The sequence below is a fragment of the Phyllobates terribilis genome, unplaced genomic scaffold (genome assembly GCF_046119375.1).
Source record: "Phyllobates terribilis strain yellow unplaced genomic scaffold, ASM4611937v1 Scaffold_3189__1_contigs__length_86951, whole genome shotgun sequence".
Lineage (NCBI taxonomy): Eukaryota > Metazoa > Chordata > Amphibia > Anura > Dendrobatidae > Phyllobates > Phyllobates terribilis.
The window spans coordinates 42,093-61,471 of record NW_027365943.1 but is presented as its reverse complement, the minus strand read 5'-3'; the positions used below and the strand labels follow the sequence as shown (position 1 = coordinate 61,471).

At 48.6% G+C, this 19,379-nt stretch overlaps 9 non-coding genes and 2 pseudogenes across 9 annotated transcripts; all 11 read left to right on the top strand.

Annotated features, from left to right (window-relative positions):
• Window positions 1-946: 946 nt before the first annotated feature.
• LOC141247590 (U2 spliceosomal RNA) lies at window positions 947-1,137 on the top strand. The gene has a single exon (XR_012311023.1). It is a non-coding gene; the product is annotated as a U2 spliceosomal RNA (small nuclear RNA).
• A 1,116-nt stretch (window positions 1,138-2,253) lies between these two features.
• Window positions 2,254-2,444, top strand: LOC141247589 (U2 spliceosomal RNA). The gene has a single exon (XR_012311022.1). It is a non-coding gene; the product is annotated as a U2 spliceosomal RNA (small nuclear RNA).
• Window positions 2,445-3,560: 1,116 nt separating this feature from the next.
• LOC141247621 (U2 spliceosomal RNA) lies at window positions 3,561-3,751 on the top strand. Its single transcript, XR_012311052.1, has one exon. It is a non-coding gene; the product is annotated as a U2 spliceosomal RNA (small nuclear RNA).
• A 1,116-nt stretch (window positions 3,752-4,867) lies between these two features.
• LOC141247588 (U2 spliceosomal RNA) lies at window positions 4,868-5,058 on the top strand. Its single transcript, XR_012311021.1, has one exon. It is a non-coding gene; the product is annotated as a U2 spliceosomal RNA (small nuclear RNA).
• Window positions 5,059-6,175: 1,117 nt separating this feature from the next.
• LOC141247605 (U2 spliceosomal RNA) lies at window positions 6,176-6,366 on the top strand. Its single transcript, XR_012311037.1, has one exon. It is a non-coding gene; the product is annotated as a U2 spliceosomal RNA (small nuclear RNA).
• A 1,116-nt stretch (window positions 6,367-7,482) lies between these two features.
• Window positions 7,483-7,673, top strand: LOC141247587 (U2 spliceosomal RNA). Its single transcript, XR_012311020.1, has one exon. It is a non-coding gene; the product is annotated as a U2 spliceosomal RNA (small nuclear RNA).
• Window positions 7,674-8,790: 1,117 nt separating this feature from the next.
• Window positions 8,791-8,981, top strand: LOC141247586 (U2 spliceosomal RNA). Its single transcript, XR_012311019.1, has one exon. It is a non-coding gene; the product is annotated as a U2 spliceosomal RNA (small nuclear RNA).
• A 1,117-nt stretch (window positions 8,982-10,098) lies between these two features.
• LOC141247603 (U2 spliceosomal RNA) lies at window positions 10,099-10,289 on the top strand. Its single transcript, XR_012311035.1, has one exon. It is a non-coding gene; the product is annotated as a U2 spliceosomal RNA (small nuclear RNA).
• A 6,284-nt stretch (window positions 10,290-16,573) lies between these two features.
• LOC141247570 (U2 spliceosomal RNA) lies at window positions 16,574-16,688 on the top strand (annotated as a pseudogene).
• A 524-nt stretch (window positions 16,689-17,212) lies between these two features.
• On the top strand, window positions 17,213-17,393 carry LOC141247565 (U2 spliceosomal RNA; annotated as a pseudogene).
• A 1,117-nt stretch (window positions 17,394-18,510) lies between these two features.
• On the top strand, window positions 18,511-18,701 carry LOC141247585 (U2 spliceosomal RNA). Its single transcript, XR_012311018.1, has one exon. It is a non-coding gene; the product is annotated as a U2 spliceosomal RNA (small nuclear RNA).
• Window positions 18,702-19,379: the final 678 nt, after the last annotated feature.

The following is a 19,379-nucleotide window of genomic DNA, read 5'->3' as shown; positions in this document are numbered from 1 at the left end:
CTTCAGCAACTGTGCATTGCATTGCCATGTAATGTAATGCAATGCTATCTATCTAGCTCTCCCTCTATACTTCCTTTTGGATAAACAGACATATTAGGCAAGCATTTTGGAGCTTTCACCTAAATAACTACAGGTGGTGAGATAAGCTGCACAATATAATTGACCTTTCAGTATATTGTTGCACACACACCATCTATTTAGCAAATGCCCTTGTTATCAACAGCAGCCTTTTAAACTCACCTGAGCTAACAGGTATGTGAGCTGGTTACTCTGCTGCGCTTAAAATTTCTTTTTTGGTTTGCTACAATGCCTTTTCTGAAACGTTGTCTCCCTCTGCTGGAACACTGACTTCTTTCATTTAATGCCTGCAGACTATAAAAGAGAAACCAACCCAAAAAGTTTGGTTGATTAGTCTGTGGCATTCTTTTAAACTGTTGCTTATGGCGGTCTCTGTGAGCTTCTCAGTGACATTCAGCCATCCAGGTATCCCGCCTGCAGTAGACGGAATGTGGCAATGGAACGCTGGCTGCGCGTGTCATTAGGCTCTGAGCCTTTATATACCTGCGCACAGCAGCAGCCACCTTCAGTCTGCTGCTGGACAGCCAGCAGCAGCAGCAGCAGGAGAGGTAATTAATCAGCAACCCTCCTGCTAAGGGTAGACAGCTGCTCGTTCCACCCCCCCCCCCGCCTTAATTGGTTCTCCTCCCTTCCAACGGTGTTGAGGCGGGTGGGAACAGCCGGGGGTTGAGGGTACTGTGCTAAAAGAGGTGGAGTTATGCAGATCTAAAACGCGTGGATTGCAGCAGCAGCAAGCCGAAAAGTGCAGGCATGTGAGGGATCTAGAGGTTGACAGCATGTCTTCTTAACGGGAGTCCAGGTGGCCATCTCCACAAATGGACTTTTCAGAATCCTTGGGTGGCACCGTAGTCGGAAACCAATTCTGGTTATCGCTTCTCGGCCTTTTGGCTAAGATCAAGTGTAGTATCTGTTCTTATCAGTTTAATATCTGATACGTCCCCTATCTGGGGACCATATATTAAATGGATTTTTAGAACAGGGAGATGGAAAAAGAGCTTGCTCTGTCCACTCCACGCATTGACCTGGTATTGCAGTATCTCCAGGACCGGTGCACCCCTTCTTTAATGCAGTTTCTAAAATCAGAAAGAATTGAATTCAATGCTTTTTGTTCATTTGGCTTGTTTGTCGGATTTTGGGATGGACTCTTTGGCTTTGCTTTTCTTCTCCTCATTGGATTTTTCATGTTAAAAGTTGCAGAAGCCAGATGACAAGCTCATTTTGGTTCAACTTCAGCAACTGTGCATTGCATTGCCATGTAATGTAATGCAATGCTATCTATCTAGCTCTCCCTCTATACTTCCTTTTGGATAAACAGACATATTAGGCAAGCATTTTGGAGCTTTCACCTAAATAACTACAGGTGGTGAGATAAGCTGCACAATATAATTGACCTTTCAGTATATTGTTGCACACACACCATCTATTTAGCAAATGCCCTTGTTATCAACAGCAGCCTTTTAAACTCACCTGAGCTAACAGGTATGTGAGCTGGTTACTCTGCTGCGCTTAAAATTTCTTTTTTGGTTTGCTACAATGCCTTTTCTGAAACGTTGTCTCCCTCTGCTGGAACACTGACTTCTTTCATTTAATGCCTGCAGACTATAAAAGAGAAACCAACCCAAAAAGTTTGGTTGATTAGTCTGTGGCATTCTTTTAAACTGTTGCTTATGGCGGTCTCTGTGAGCTTCTCAGTGACATTCAGCCATCCAGGTATCCCGCCTGCAGTAGACGGAATGTGGCAATGGAACGCTGGCTGCGCGTGTCATAATAGGCTCTGAGCCTTTATATACCTGCGCACAGCAGCAGCCACCTTCAGTCTGCTGCTGGACAGCCAGCAGCAGCAGCAGCAGGAGAGGTAATTAATCAGCAACCCTCCTGCTAAGGGTAGACAGCTGCTCGTTCCACCCCCCCCCCCGCCTTAATTGGTTCTCCTCCCTTCCAACGGTGTTGAGGCGGGTGGGAACAGCCGGGGGTTGAGGGTACTGTGCTAAAAGAGGTGGAGTTATGCAGATCTAAAACGCGTGGATTGCAGCAGCAGCAAGCCGAAAAGTGCAGGCATGTGAGGGATCTAGAGGTTGACAGCATGTCTTCTTAACGGGAGTCCGGGTGCCCATCTCCACAAATGGACTTTTCAGAATCCTTGGGTGGCACCGTAGTCGGAAACCAATTCTGGTTATCGCTTCTCGGCCTTTTGGCTAAGATCAAGTGTAGTATCTGTTCTTATCAGTTTAATATCTGATACGTCCCCTATCTGGGGACCATATATTAAATGGATTTTTAGAACAGGGAGATGGAAAAAGAGCTTGCTCTGTCCACTCCACGCATTGACCTGGTATTGCAGTATCTCCAGGACCGGTGCACCCCTTCTTTAATGCAGTTTCTAAAATCAGAAAGAATTGAATTCAATGCTTTATGTTCATTTGGCTTGTTTGTCGGATTTTGGGATGGACTCTTTGGCTTTGCTTTTCTTCTCCTCATTGGATTTTTCATGTTAAAAGTTGCAGAAGCCAGATGACAAGCTCATTTTGGTTCAACTTCAGCAACTGTGCATTGCATTGCCATGTAATGTAATGCAATGCTATCTATCTAGCTCTCCCTCTATACTTCCTTTTGGATAAACAGACATATTAGGCAAGCATTTTGGAGCTTTCACCTAAATAACTACAGGTGGTGAGATAAGCTGCACAATATAATTGACCTTTCAGTATATTGTTGCACACACACCATCTATTTAGCAAATGCCCTTGTTATCAACAGCAGCCTTTTAAACTCACCTGAGCTAACAGGTATGTGAGCTGGTTACTCTGCTGCGCTTAAAATTTCTTTTTTGGTTTGCTACAATGCCTTTTCTGAAACGTTGTCTCCCTCTGCTGGAACACTGACTTCTTTCATTTAATGCCTGCAGACTATAAAAGAGAAACCAACCCAAAAAGTTTGGTTGATTAGTCTGTGGCATTCTTTTAAACTGTTGCTTATGGCGGTCTCTGTGAGCTTCTCAGTGACATTCAGCCATCCAGGTATCCCGCCTGCAGTAGACGGAATGTGGCAATGGAACGCTGGCTGCGCGTGTCATAATAGGCTCTGAGCCTTTATATACCTGCGCACAGCAGCAGCCACCTTCAGTCTGCTGCTGGACAGCCAGCAGCAGCAGCAGCAGGAGAGGTAATTAATCAGCAACCCTCCTGCTAAGGGTAGACAGCTGCTCGTTCCACCCCCCCCCCCGCCTTAATTGGTTCTCCTCCCTTCCAACGGTGTTGAGGCGGGTGGGAACAGCCGGGGGTTGAGGGTACTGTGCTAAAAGAGGTGGAGTTATGCAGATCTAAAACGCGTGGATTGCAGCAGCAGCAAGCCGAAAAGTGCAGGCATGTGAGGGATCTAGAGGTTGACAGCATGTCTTCTTAACGGGAGTCCGGGTGCCCATCTCCACAAATGGACTTTTCAGAATCCTTGGGTGGCACCGTAGTCGGAAACCAATTCTGGTTATCGCTTCTCGGCCTTTTGGCTAACATCAAGTGTAGTATCTGTTCTTATCAGTTTAATATCTGATACGTCCCCTATCTGGGGACCATATATTAAATGGATTTTTAGAACAGGGAGATGGAAAAAGAGCTTGCTCTGTCCACTCCACGCATTGACCTGGTATTGCAGTATCTCCAGGACCGGTGCACCCCTTCTTTAATGCAGTTTCTAAAATCAGAAAGAATTGAATTCAATGCTTTTTGTTCATTTGGCTTGTTTGTCGGATTTTGGGATGGACTCTTTGGCTTTGCTTTTCTTCTCCTCATTGGATTTTTCATGTTAAAAGTTGCAGAAGCCAGATGACAAGCTCATTTTGGTTCAACTTCAGCAACTGTGCATTGCATTGCCATGTAATGTAATGCAATGCTATCTATCTAGCTCTCCCTCTATACTTCCTTTTGGATAAACAGACATATTAGGCAAGCATTTTGGAGCTTTCACCTAAATAACTACAGGTGGTGAGATAAGCTGCACAATATAATTGACCTTTCAGTATATTGTTGCACACACACCATCTATTTAGCAAATGCCCTTGTTATCAACAGCAGCCTTTTAAACTCACCTGAGCTAACAGGTATGTGAGCTGGTTACTCTGCTGCGCTTAAAATTTCTTTTTTGGTTTGCTACAATGCCTTTTCTGAAACGTTGTCTCCCTCTGCTGGAACACTGACTTCTTTCATTTAATGCCTGCAGACTATAAAAGAGAAACCAACCCAAAAAGTTTGGTTGATTAGTCTGTGGCATTCTTTTAAACTGTTGCTTATGGCGGTCTCTGTGAGCTTCTCAGTGACATTCAGCCATCCAGGTATCCCGCCTGCAGTAGACGGAATGTGGCAATGGAACGCTGGCTGCGCGTGTCATAATAGGCTCTGAGCCTTTATATACCTGCGCACAGCAGCAGCCACCTTCAGTCTGCTGCTGGACAGCCAGCAGCAGCAGCAGCAGGAGAGGTAATTAATCAGCAACCCTCCTGCTAAGGGTAGACAGCTGCTCGTTCCACCCCCCCCCCCGCCTTAATTGGTTCTCCTCCCTTCCAACGGTGTTGAGGCGGGTGGGAACAGCCGGGGGTTGAGGGTACTGTGCTAAAAGAGGTGGAGTTATGCAGATCTAAAACGCGTGGATTGCAGCAGCAGCAAGCCGAAAAGTGCAGGCATGTGAGGGATCTAGAGGTTGACAGCATGTCTTCTTAACGGGAGTCCAGGTGGCCATCTCCACAAATGGACTTTTCAGAATCCTTGGGTGGCACCGTAGTCGGAAACCAATTCTGGTTATCGCTTCTCGGCCTTTTGGCTAAGATCAAGTGTAGTATCTGTTCTTATCAGTTTAATATCTGATACGTCCCCTATCTGGGGACCATATATTAAATGGATTTTTAGAACAGGGAGATGGAAAAAGAGCTTGCTCTGTCCACTCCACGCATTGACCTGGTATTGCAGTATCTCCAGGACCGGTGCACCCCTTCTTTAATGCAGTTTCTAAAATCAGAAAGAATTGAATTCAATGCTTTTTGTTCATTTGGCTTGTTTGTCGGATTTTGGGATGGACTCTTTGGCTTTGCTTTTCTTCTCCTCATTGGATTTTTCATGTTAAAAGTTGCAGAAGCCAGATGACAAGCTCATTTTGGTTCAACTTCAGCAACTGTGCATTGCATTGCCATGTAATGTAATGCAATGCTATCTATCTAGCTCTCCCTCTATACTTCCTTTTGGATAAACAGACATATTAGGCAAGCATTTTGGAGCTTTCACCTAAATAACTACAGGTGGTGAGATAAGCTGCACAATATAATTGACCTTTCAGTATATTGTTGCACACACACCATCTATTTAGCAAATGCCCTTGTTATCAACAGCAGCCTTTTAAACTCACCTGAGCTAACAGGTATGTGAGCTGGTTACTCTGCTGCGCTTAAAATTTCTTTTTTGGTTTGCTACAATGCCTTTTCTGAAACGTTGTCTCCCTCTGCTGGAACACTGACTTCTTTCATTTAATGCCTGCAGACTATAAAAGAGAAACCAACCCAAAAAGTTTGGTTGATTAGTCTGTGGCATTCTTTTAAACTGTTGCTTATGGCGGTCTCTGTGAGCTTCTCAGTGACATTCAGCCATCCAGGTATCCCGCCTGCAGTAGACGGAATGTGGCAATGGAACGCTGGCTGCGCGTGTCATAATAGGCTCTGAGCCTTTATATACCTGCGCACAGCAGCAGCCACCTTCAGTCTGCTGCTGGACAGCCAGCAGCAGCAGCAGCAGGAGAGGTAATTAATCAGCAACCCTCCTGCTAAGGGTAGACAGCTGCTCGTTCCACCCCCCCCCCCCGCCTTAATTGGTTCTCCTCCCTTCCAACGGTGTTGAGGCGGGTGGGAACAGCCGGGGGTTGAGGGTACTGTGCTAAAAGAGGTGGAGTTATGCAGATCTAAAACGCGTGGATTGCAGCAGCAGCAAGCCGAAAAGTGCAGGCATGTGAGGGATCTAGAGGTTGACAGCATGTCTTCTTAACGGGAGTCCAGGTGGCCATCTCCACAAATGGACTTTTCAGAATCCTTGGGTGGCACCGTAGTCGGAAACCAATTCTGGTTATCACTTCTCGGCCTTTTGGCTAAGATCAAGTGTAGTATCTGTTCTTATCAGTTTAATATCTGATACGTCCCCTATCTGGGGACCATATATTAAATGGATTTTTAGAACAGGGAGATGGAAAAAGAGCTTGCTCTGTCCACTCCACGCATTGACCTGGTATTGCAGTATCTCCAGGACCGGTGCACCCCTTCTTTAATGCAGTTTCTAAAATCAGAAAGAATTGAATTCAATGCTTTTTGTTCATTTGGCTTGTTTGTCGGATTTTGGGATGGACTCTTTGGCTTTGCTTTTCTTCTCCTCATTGGATTTTTCATGTTAAAAGTTGCAGAAGCCAGATGACAAGCTCATTTTGGTTCAACTTCAGCAACTGTGCATTGCATTGCCATGTAATGTAATGCAATGCTATCTATCTAGCTCTCCCTCTATACTTCCTTTTGGACAAACAGACATATTAGGCAAGCATTTTGGAGCTTTCACCTAAATAACTACAGGTGGTGAGATAAGCTGCACAATATAATTGACCTTTCAGTATATTGTTGCACACACACCATCTATTTAGCAAATGCCCTTGTTATCAACAGCAGCCTTTTAAACTCACCTGAGCTAACAGGTATGTGAGCTGGTTACTCTGCTGCGCTTAAAATTTCTTTTTTGGTTTGCTACAATGCCTTTTCTGAAACGTTGTCTCCCTCTGCTGGAACACTGACTTCTTTCATTTAATGCCTGCAGACTATAAAAGAGAAACCAACCCAAAAAGTTTGGTTGATTAGTCTGTGGCATTCTTTTAAACTGTTGCTTATGGCGGTCTCTGTGAGCTTCTCAGTGACATTCAGCCATCCAGGTATCCCGCCTGCAGTAGACGGAATGTGGCAATGGAACGCTGGCTGCGCGTGTCATAATAGGCTCTGAGCCTTTATATACCTGCGCACAGCAGCAGCCACCTTCAGTCTGCTGCTGGACAGCCAGCAGCAGCAGCAGCAGGAGAGGTAATTAATCAGCAACCCTCCTGCTAAGGGTAGACAGCTGCTCGTTCCACCCCCCCCCCCGCCTTAATTGGTTCTCCTCCCTTCCAACGGTGTTGAGGCGGGTGGGAACAGCCGGGGGTTGAGGGTACTGTGCTAAAAGAGGTGGAGTTATGCAGATCTAAAACGCGTGGATTGCAGCAGCAGCAAGCCGAAAAGTGCAGGCATGTGAGGGATCTAGAGGTTGACAGCATGTCTTCTTAACGGGAGTCCGGGTGCCCATCTCCACAAATGGACTTTTCAGAATCCTTGGGTGGCACCGTAGTCGGAAACCAATTCTGGTTATCGCTTCTCGGCCTTTTGGCTAAGATCAAGTGTAGTATCTGTTCTTATCAGTTTAATATCTGATACGTCCCCTATCTGGGGACCATATATTAAATGGATTTTTAGAACAGGGAGATGGAAAAAGAGCTTGCTCTGTCCACTCCACGCATTGACCTGGTATTGCAGTATCTCCAGGACCGGTGCACCCCTTCTTTAATGCAGTTTCTAAAATCAGAAAGAATTGAATTCAATGCTTTTTGTTCATTTGGCTTGTTTGTCGGATTTTGGGATGGACTCTTTGGCTTTGCTTTTCTTCTCCTCATTGGATTTTTCATGTTAAAAGTTGCAGAAGCCAGATGACAAGCTCATTTTGGTTCAACTTCAGCAACTGTGCATTGCATTGCCATGTAATGTAATGCAATGCTATCTATCTAGCTCTCCCTCTATACTTCCTTTTGGATAAACAGACATATTAGGCAAGCATTTTGGAGCTTTCACCTAAATAACTACAGGTGGTGAGATAAGCTGCACAATATAATTGACCTTTCAGTATATTGTTGCACACACACCATCTATTTAGCAAATGCCCTTGTTATCAACAGCAGCCTTTTAAACTCACCTGAGCTAACAGGTATGTGAGCTGGTTACTCTGCTGCGCTTAAAATTTCTTTTTTGGTTTGCTACAATGCCTTTTCTGAAACGTTGTCTCCCTCTGCTGGAACACTGACTTCTTTCATTTAATGCCTGCAGACTATAAAAGAGAAACCAACCCAAAAAGTTTGGTTGATTAGTCTGTGGCATTCTTTTAAACTGTTGCTTATGGCGGTCTCTGTGAGCTTCTCAGTGACATTCAGCCATCCAGGTATCCCGCCTGCAGTAGACGGAATGTGGCAATGGAACGCTGGCTGCGCGTGTCATAATAGGCTCTGAGCCTTTATATACCTGCGCACAGCAGCAGCCACCTTCAGTCTGCTGCTGGACAGCCAGCAGCAGCAGCAGCAGGAGAGGTAATTAATCAGCAACCCTCCTGCTAAGGGTAGACAGCTGCTCGTTCCACCCCCCCCCCCCGCCTTAATTGGTTCTCCTCCCTTCCAACGGTGTTGAGGCGGGTGGGAACAGCCGGGGGTTGAGGGTACTGTGCTAAAAGAGGTGGAGTTATGCAGATCTAAAACGCGTGGATTGCAGCAGCAGCAAGCCGAAAAGTGCAGGCATGTGAGGGATCTAGAGGTTGACAGCATGTCTTCTTAACGGGAGTCCAGGTGGCCATCTCCACAAATGGACTTTTCAGAATCCTTGGGTGGCACCGTAGTCGGAAACCAATTCTGGTTATCGCTTCTCGGCCTTTTGGCTAAGATCAAGTGTAGTATCTGTTCTTATCAGTTTAATATCTGATACGTCCCCTATCTGGGGACCATATATTAAATGGATTTTTAGAACAGGGAGATGGAAAAAGAGCTTGCTCTGTCCACTCCACGCATTGACCTGGTATTGCAGTATCTCCAGGACCGGTGCACCCCTTCTTTAATGCAGTTTCTAAAATCAGAAAGAATTGAATTCAATGCTTTTTGTTCATTTGGCTTGTTTGTCGGATTTTGGGATGGACTCTTTGGCTTTGCTTTTCTTCTCCTCATTGGATTTTTCATGTTAAAAGTTGCAGAAGCCAGATGACAAGCTCATTTTGGTTCAACTTCAGCAACTGTGCATTGCATTGCCATGTAATGTAATGCAATGCTATCTATCTAGCTCTCCCTCTATACTTCCTTTTGGATAAACAGACATATTAGGCAAGCATTTTGGAGCTTTCACCTAAATAACTACAGGTGGTGAGATAAGCTGCACAATATAATTGACCTTTCAGTATATTGTTGCACACACACCATCTATTTAGCAAATGCCCTTGTTATCAACAGCAGCCTTTTAAACTCACCTGAGCTAACAGGTATGTGAGCTGGTTACTCTGCTGCGCTTAAAATTTCTTTTTTGGTTTGCTACAATGCCTTTTCTGAAACGTTGTCTCCCTCTGCTGGAACACTGACTTCTTTCATTTAATGCCTGCAGACTATAAAAGAGAAACCAACCCAAAAAGTTTGGTTGATTAGTCTGTGGCATTCTTTTAAACTGTTGCTTATGGCGGTCTCTGTGAGCTTCTCAGTGACATTCAGCCATCCAGGTATCCCGCCTGCAGTAGACGGAATGTGGCAATGGAACGCTGGCTGCGCGTGTCATAATAGGCTCTGAGCCTTTATATACCTGCGCACAGCAGCAGCCACCTTCAGTCTGCTGCTGGACAGCCAGCAGCAGCAGCAGCAGGAGAGGTAATTAATCAGCAACCCTCCTGCTAAGGGTAGACAGCTGCTCGTTCCACCCCCCCCCCCCGCCTTAATTGGTTCTCCTCCCTTCCAACGGTGTTGAGGCGGGTGGGAACAGCCGGGGGTTGAGGGTACTGTGCTAAAAGAGGTGGAGTTATGCAGATCTAAAACGCGTGGATTGCAGCAGCAGCAAGCCGAAAAGTGCAGGCATGTGAGGGATCTAGAGGTTGACAGCATGTCTTCTTAACGGGAGTCCAGGTGGCCATCTCCACAAATGGACTTTTCAGAATCCTTGGGTGGCACCGTAGTCGGAAACCAATTCTGGTTATCACTTCTCGGCCTTTTGGCTAAGATCAAGTGTAGTATCTGTTCTTATCAGTTTAATATCTGATACGTCCCCTATCTGGGGACCATATATTAAATGGATTTTTAGAACAGGGAGATGGAAAAAGAGCTTGCTCTGTCCACTCCACGCATTGACCTGGTATTGCAGTATCTCCAGGACCGGTGCACCCCTTCTTTAATGCAGTTTCTAAAATCAGAAAGAATTGAATTCAATGCTTTTTGTTCATTTGGCTTGTTTGTCGGATTTTGGGATGGACTCTTTGGCTTTGCTTTTCTTCTCCTCATTGGATTTTTCATGTTAAAAGTTGCAGAAGCCAGATGACAAGCTCATTTTGGTTCAACTTCAGCAACTGTGCATTGCATTGCCATGTAATGTAATGCAATGCTATCTATCTAGCTCTCCCTCTATACTTCCTTTTGGACAAACAGACATATTAGGCAAGCATTTTGGAGCTTTCACCTAAATAACTACAGGTGGTGAGATAAGCTGCACAATATAATTGACCTTTCAGTATATTGTTGCACACACACCATCTATTTAGCAAATGCCCTTGTTATCAACAGCAGCCTTTTAAACTCACCTGAGCTAACAGGTATGTGAGCTGGTTACTCTGCTGCGCTTAAAATTTATTTTTTGGTTTGCTACAATGCCTTTTCTGAAACGTTGTCTCCCTCTGCTGGAACACTGACTTCTTTCATTTAATGCCTGCAGACTATAAAAGAGAAACCAACCCAAAAAGTTTGGTTGATTAGTCTGTGGCATTCTTTTAAACTGTTGCTTATGGCGGTCTCTGTGAGCTTCTCAGTGACATTCAGCCATCCAGGTATCCCGCCTGCAGTAGACGGAATGTGGCAATGGAACGCTGGCTGCGCGTGTCATAATAGGCTCTGAGCCTTTATATACCTGCGCACAGCAGCAGCCACCTTCAGTCTGCTGCTGGACAGCCAGCAGCAGCAGCAGCAGGAGAGGTAATTAATCAGCAACCCTCCTGCTAAGGGTAGACAGCTGCTCGTTCCACCCCCCCCCCCCCGCCTTAATTGGTTCTCCTCCCTTCTGTAACATACCTGGCGGCGTCCTTGCATAGTGGTCCATCTACCACTGTGCAGGAGCGCGCACTTGATCTCCTGTCCAGAATGTCTCTCTGGCTTCCCTCCATGCTGTCTGTTTGTGTCTGTCTCTGCTGCTTAAGGGCGGCGCCCGATCACTTCCTGCTTTTTGTACCTGCTGTGGGTCACACCCCTTGTGCGTCCTCAGCCTATTGCTGTCTGACACTTGGTATATAGCTCAGCAGCTCCCTTCTATCCCTGCCTGAGCATAGTGTTTTCCTTCAGTGTGTGCTTGCACTCTGAAGGTGCCAGGTCCCGTCTTTGTTTCCTTGTCTGCCTTTCCTGGAGGCTGTATTTCCAGGCCTGTCTGAACTTAGTCCTGTATGTCTCCTGCTTTGCGGTATCAGCTCCCGTGTCTGAACTTTGTCCTGTATGTCTCCTGCTTTGCGGTATTAGTTCCCGTGTCTGAACTGAGTCCTTTCTGTGTATCTTGTCTGTCCTGTCTGAACACGCTCCTTGCCTGTTCGTCCCGCCTCTCTGGGGGCAGTATTCCCAGACCCGCTCCTGTATCCCGCTGCAGTGTCAGTCTCCTCCGTACACTCAGTTCCAGTCTGAACTCTCTCCTATCCTTTACCTGTTTTTCCTCTATGTCCGTTCCCTTCCTTTTTCTGCAGAGTCTGAACTCGTACCTAACTCCTGCCTGTTGTCTCTGTACTCCCGTTTGTGAGTTTGTGGTCCACTCGCTACTTCACTGCAAGTACCCTGTGGGTGTCTGGCTCTGTCTTTCCCTTCCTGTCTGTTCCGTGTGAACAGAGTCCTGTCCTGCCCTGTTTCTGCCCGCTGCTCCGGCAGTCCTGTCCTGCCCTGCTTCTGCCCGCTGCTCCGGCAGTCCTGTCCTGCCCTGCTTCTGCCCGCTGCTCCGGCAGTCCTGTCCTGCCCAGCTTCTGCCCGCTGCTCCGGCAGTCCTGTCCTGCCCTGCTTCTGCCCGCTGCTCCGGCAGTCCTGTCCTGCCCTGCTTCTGCCCGCTGCTCCGGCAGTCCTGTCCTGCCCTGCTTCTGCCCGCTGCTCCGGCAGTCCTGTCCTGCCCTGCTTCTGCCCGCTGCTCCGGCAGTCCTGTCCTGCCCTGCTTCTGCCCGCTGCTCCGGCAGTCCTGTCCTGCCCTGCCTGTACCCTTCTGCCTGTATTGTTCCTGAGTCCCGGTGTGTACTGGTCCTATCCCGCCTGTGTTCCTACCTGCTAGTGCCTCCCTGTCTGCACTCTTGCTGTGCTTGCCTATACCCCCCTGCCTGCTTACCCGCCTGCCTGCATACCAGTCGTGCCTGCCTATACCCACCAGTCAGTGTGCCAGCCTACCAGTCTGTTCCTGTATTCCCCTGTGTGGGTCAACAGCCGTGTCCGGGGTCTGTCCTGGAGTAGCACCTGGTCCCTCTGCTCGGTTCCTCCTTGGTGCACTGGCGTCGTATGCCGTCGTGCGACCCTGGTCGGATCGGGTGAATACCTAGTTACGCCCCTCCAGGCATTCACTCTCCGGCACGGTCCAGTGGAATCACTACCAATCACACGCACACGCCGCTTAGCCCGGGCGTGTGCATAACAGCATGCTCAGGCCATGGTTCCCGTTGAGCCCCACGGCCTTCGCCCTCTGAGAAGTTTTCCAGCGAATATATGCATTAAAATAAATAAATAAATTTTTTTTCCCTTAGCTGAGTTCCAGGCGAATTACGCACCGTCCAGATGGATCTATCAGCTCTCGTTCCTGCGGATCCGCCACGTTACTATGGGGATCCAAGACAGTGTCGTGCATTTGTGGAGCAATGCATGCTACACTTTAAGGCCTACCCTCTTTATTTTCCTTCCGATTGGGCTAAAGTGGCCTTTATGATGTCTTACCTGGCGGGTGATGCCTTGGAATGGATCAACCCCCTATATGAAACACAGGATCCGATTCTCCGGGACCTAATGGCCTTCCTGGTGGCCTTTCTAATGGTCTTCGATGATCCTAACCCGGAGGCTCCTGCTGAAGCTTCACCTCCCAATATCCCGGAGCAGCCCCGATGGGTAATGTGTGTGGGTAGCGCAATAGTCCTCCAGCCCAATGAGACTACTGCCCACCCAGAATCCTCACAGGGTGACTACGCTTTCCGGAATACTTCTCTCAACCTCAAGAGGCAGTCCAGACGTGCTAGACTTAGAGGCAAGCCGTCACGCCAGGGTCTGTCCTCCCTGAGACCTCCTGACCCCAACCTTGAAGTCCCTACTGAAGCTTCACCTCCCTGTATCCCGGAGAAACCCCAATGGGTAATGTGCGTGGGTAGTGCACCAGTTCTCCTGCCCGAAGAGACTTCTGCCCATCCAGACTCCACACAGGAGAACTTCCTGCACCCGGCATCAGATGCTTCTCTCTCTTTAACCGGTGTGCATGTCCAAGGATGCTCCAAAGCTGTGGTTACCTCTGAGTCTGTGCACCTCTACTACCTGGCGGAGGATCCCCTGTTGCCTCCTGAATCCTCCGGGATACCACTCGATGACAAATGGAGAGAGACTTCTCTACACCCGGTACTCAATACTTTGTCCGCTTCGTCCTGTGAGCCTGACAATGGGTACCCCAAAGTGGTAGTTACCTCCGAGTCTCTACACCCCTCCGACCAGGCGGAGGATCTCCAGTTGTCTCCTGAACCCTTCGGGGTGCTACCTGGTAGCGAAAGGACAGAGACTCTCCTATACTCTGTACCTGATACCTCGCTCGCTTCGTCCAGTGAGTCCAACTTAGTATACTCCGAAGCAGAGGTTACTCCTGAGTCTCTACACCCCTCCGACCAGGCGGAGGACCTCCAGTTGTGTTCAGAATCCTTCGGGGTGCCACCTGGTGGTGAATGGACAGAGACTTTCCTATATCCTGGATCTGATACCTCGCTTGCTTCGTCCAGTGAGTCCGACCTAGTGTACTCTGAAGCAGAGGTTACCTGTGAGTCTCTACACCCCTCTGACCAGGCGGAGGACCGCCAGCTGTCTCCAGAACCCTTCGGGGTGCCACCTGGTGGTGAATGGACAGAGACTTTCCTATACTCGGTACCCGATACCTCGCCTGCTTCCTCCAGTGAGTCCAACCTAGTGTACTCCGAAGCAGAGGTTACTCCCGAGTCTCTACACCCCTCCGACCAGGCGGAGGACCTCCAGTTGTGTTCAGAACCCTTCGGGGTGCCACCTGGTGGTGAATGGACAGAGACTTTCCTATACTCGGTACCCGATACCTCGCCTGCTTCCTCCAGTGAGTCCGACCTAGTGTACTCTGAAGCAGTTGTTTTCTCTGAGCCTCTGCACTCTTCTGACCCGGCGGAGGACCTCCAGTTGTTTCCTGAATCCTCCGGGGTACCACCAGATAACAAAGAGACAGTGACTTTTCCTCATTATGTACCTGATAACCCGTCTATTTTTTCCTGTGAGCTTGACAAGATGTACCTCGAAGCAGAGATTACCCTCAAGTCTCTGTCCCCCTCCAACCCAGTGAACGACTGGTCCTCGAATTCCCTGCGGAAGATTCTGGCAGGCCTGAAGAAGAGGGGGCGTAAGGGGGGAGGTACTGTAACATACCTGGCGGCGTCCTTGCATAGTGGTCCATCTCCCACTGTGCAGGAGCGCGCACTTGATCTCCTGTCCAGAATGTCTCTCTGGCTTCCCTCCATGCTGTCTGTTTGTGTCTGTCTCTGCTGCTTAAGGGCGGCGCCCGATCACTTCCTGCTTTTTGTACCTGCTGTGGGTCACACCCCTTGTGCGTCCTCAGCCTATTGCTGTCTGACACTTGGTATATAGCTCAGCAGCTCCCTTCTATCCCTGCCTGAGCATAGTGTTTTCCTTCAGTGTGTGCTTGCACTCTGAAGGTGCCAGGTCCCGTCTTTGTTTCCTTGTCTGCCTTTCCTGGAGGCTGTATTTCCAGGCCTGTCTGAACTTAGTCCTGTATGTCTCCTGCTTTGCGGTATCAGCTCCCGTGTCTGAACTTTGTCCTGTATGTCTCCTGCTTTGCGGTATTAGTTCCCGTGTCTGAACTGAGTCCTTTCTGTGTATCTTGTCTGTCCTGTCTGAACACGCTCCTTGCCTGTTCGTCCCGCCTCTCTGGGGGCAGTATTCCCAGACCCGCTCCTGTATCCCGCTGCAGTGTCAGTCTCCTCCGTACACTCAGTTCCAGTCTGAACTCTCTCCTATCCTTTACCTGTTTTTCCTCTATGTCCGTTCCCTTCCTTTTTCTGCAGAGTCTGAACTCGTACCTAACTCCTGCCTGTTGTCTCTGTACTCCCGTTTGTGAGTTTGTGGTCCACTCGCTACTTCACTGCAAGTACCCTGTGGGTGTCTGGCTCTGTCTTTCCCTTCCTGTCTGTTCCGTGTGAACAGAGTCCTGTCCTGCCCTGTTTCTGCCCGCTGCTCCGGCAGTCCTGTCCTGCCCTGCTTCTGCCCGCTGCTCCGGCAGTCCTGTCCTGCCCTGCTTCTGCCCGCTGCTCCGGCAGTCCTGTCCTGCCCAGCTTCTGCCCGCTGCTCCGGCAGTCCTGTCCTGCCCTGCTTCTGCCCGCTGCTCCGGCAGTCCTGTCCTGCCCTGCTTCTGCCCGCTGTTCCGGCAGTCCTGTCCTGCCCTGCTTCTGCCCGCTGCTCCGGCAGTCCTGTCCTGCCCTGCTTCTGCCCGCTGCTCCGGCAGTCCTGTCCTGCCCTGCTTCTGCCCGCTGCTCCGGCAGTCCTGTCCTGCCCTGCCTGTACCCTTCTGCCTGTATTGTTCCTGAGTCCCGGTGTGTACTGGTCCTATCCCGCCTGTGTTCCTACCTGCTAGTGCCTCCCTGTCTGCACTCTTGCTGTGCTTGCCTATACCCCCCTGCCTGCTTACCCGCCTGCCTGCATACCAGTCGTGCCTGCCTATACCCACCAGTCAGTGTGCCAGCCTACCAGTCTGTTCCTGTATTCCCCTGTGTGGGTCAACAGCCGTGTCCGGGGTCTGTCCTGGAGTAGCACCTGGTCCCTCTGCTCGGTTCCTCCTTGGTGCACTGGCGTCGTATGCCGTCGTGCGACCCTGGTCGGATCGGGTGAATACCTAGTTACGCCCCTCCAGGCATTCACTCTCCGGCACGGTCCAGTGGAATCACTACCAATCACACGCACACGCCGCTTAGCCCGGGCGTGTGCATAACACCTTCCAACGGTGTTGAGGCGGGTGGGAACAGCCGGGGGTTGAGGGTACTGTGCTAAAAGAGGTGGAGTTATGCAGATCTAAAACGCGTGGATTGCAGCAGCAGCAAGCCGAAAAGTGCAGGCATGTGAGGGATCTAGAGGTTGACAGCATGTCTTCTTAACGGGAGTCCAGGTGGCCATCTCCACAAATGGACTTTTCAGAATCCTTGGGTGGCACCGTAGTCGGAAACCAATTCTGGTTATCGCTTCTCGGCCTTTTGGCTAAGATCAAGTGTAGTATCTTTTGAAATGCAGTTTTGTCCTTGGGCTGCCCTAGTAAATTGATGCATATTACACACTGGTTTGGTGCACTTGTTAGTACGCCAGGTGGCTCATAGAGTTATCTGATGGAAAACATGGCCCTCCAGGATCGAAATCACTAGGCTGGGTAAGTGTGAGGGCTTTGGAGCAATGTGCCCCAGGAGTAGGCGCCCTGGTGGGAGTCCAAGCTTACTGGGACTGGGAACCCCAGAAAGACTTGGCTTCGTAGCATGCCGCACCTTTGCCAATCATACTTTCTGAGCAACCCCCCCTATTCCTGGCCTCCGGGCTAGGAAGGGGAATTTTTATAAACCCGGTCGGAGGTCCGGTCAGCTTTGGGCTGAGAAACCAACACAGGCTCCAGCTCCACTAGGGTGGCAGCCTAGATGGAAGCTGGGAGCACGAAAACGGCTCTTCTCCGGCTTCGGCTAGGGAGAGCATCGGAGATCCCTGACCCTCGCTGTGGCCTTCTGGCTCGGAGGGATGGGGATGGTTTATTGGGGACCCTCTCCTCCGGGAAGGGTCCACATGAATCCTCGCCTCGTGCGCTGTTTTGGTGTGACTTCGGTCACATTTTTCAGTGCCTTGGATGCAGCTTCAATCAAAAATCTGTTCTTATCAGTTTAATATCTGATACGTCCCCTATCTGGGGACCATATATTAAATGGATTTTTAGAACAGGGAGATGGAAAAAGAGCTTGCTCTGTCCACTCCACGCATTGACCTGGTATTGCAGTATCTCCAGGACCGGTGCACCCCTTCTTTAATGCAGTTTCTAAAATCAGAAAGAATTGAATTCAATGCTTTTTGTTCATTTGGCTTGTTTGTCGGATTTTGGGATGGACTCTTTGGCTTTGCTTTTCTTCTCCTCATTGGATTTTTCATGTTAAAAGTTGCAGAAGCCAGATGACAAGCTCATTTTGGTTCAACTTCAGCAACTGTGCATTGCATTGCCATGTAATGTAATGCAATGCTATCTATCTAGCTCTCCCTCTATACTTCCTTTTGGATAAACAGACATATTAGGCAAGCATTTTGGAGCTTTCACCTAAATAACTACAGGTGGTGAGATAAGCTGCACAATATAATTGACCTTTCAGTATATTGTTGCACACACACCATCTATTTAGCAAATGCCCTTGTTATCAACAGCAGCCTTTTAAACTCACCTGAGCTAACAGGTATGTGAGCTGGTTACTCTGCTGCGCTTAAAATTTCTTTTTTGGTTTGCTACAATGCCTTTTCTGAAACGTTGTCTCCCTCTGCTGGAACACTGACTTCTTTCATTTAATGCCTGCAGACTATAAAAGAGAAACCAACCCAAAAAGTTTGGTTGATTAGTCTGTGGCATTCTTTTAAACTGTTGCTTATGGCGGTCTCTGTGAGCTTCTCAGTGACATTCAGCCATCCAGGTATCCCGCCAGCAGTAGACGGAATGTGGCAATGGAACGCTGGCTGCGCGTGTCATAATAGGCTCTGAGCCTTTATATACCTGCGCACAGCAGCAGCCACCTTCAGTCTGCTGCTGGACAGCCAGCAGCAGCAGCAGCAGGAGAGGTAATTAATCAGCAACCCTCCTGCTAAGGGTAGACAGCTGCTCGTTCCACCCCCCCCCCCCGCCTTAATTGGTTCTCCTCCCTTCCAACGGTGTTGAGGCGGGTGGGAACAGCCGGGGGTTGAGGGTACTGTGCTAAAAGAGGTGGAGTTATGCAGATCTAAAACGCGTGGATTGCAGCAGCAGCAAGCCGAAAAGTGCAGGCATGTGAGGGATCTAGAGGTTGACAGCATGTCTTCTTAACGGGAGTCCAGGTGGCCATCTCCACAAATGGACTTTTCAGAATCCTTGGGTGGCACCGTAGTCGGAAACCAATTCTGGTTATCGCTTCTCGGCCTTTTGGCTAAGATCAAGTGTAGTATCTGTTCTTATCAGTTTAATATCTGATACGTCCCCTATCTGGGGACCATATATTAAATGGATTTTTAGAACAGGGAGATGGAAAAAGAGCTTGCTCTGTCCACTCCACGCATTGACCTGGTATTGCAGTATCTCCAGGACCGGTGCACCCCTTCTTTAATGCAGTTTCTAAAATCAGAAAGAATTGAATTCAATGCTTTTTGTTCATTTGGCTTGTTTGTCGGATTTTGGGATGGACTCTTTGGCTTTGCTTTTCTTCTCCTCATTGGATTTTTCATGTTAAAAGTTGCAGAAGCCAGATGACAAGCTCATTTTGGTTCAACTTCAGCAACTGTGCATTGCATTGCCATGTAATGTAATGCAATGCTATCTATCTAGCTCTCCCTCTATACTTCCTTTTGGATAAACAGACATATTAGGCAAGCATTTTGGAGCTTTCACCTAAATAACTACAGGTGGTGAGATAAGCTGCACAATATAATTGACCTTTCAGTATATTGTTGCACACACACCATCTATTTAGCACATGCCCTTGTTATCAACAGCAGCCTTTTAAACTCACCTGAGCTAACAGGTATGTGAGCTGGTTACTCTGCTGCGCTTAAAATTTCTTTTTTGGTTTGCTACAATGCCTTTTCTGAAACGTTGTCTCCCTCTGCTGGAACACTGACTTCTTTCATTTAATGCCTGCAGACTATAAAAGAGAAACCAACCCAAAAAGTTTGGTTGATTAGTCTGTGGCATTCTTTTAAACTGTTGCTTATGGCGGTCTCTGTGAGCTTCTCAGTGACATTCAGCCATCCAGGTATCCCGCCTGCAGTAGACGGAATGT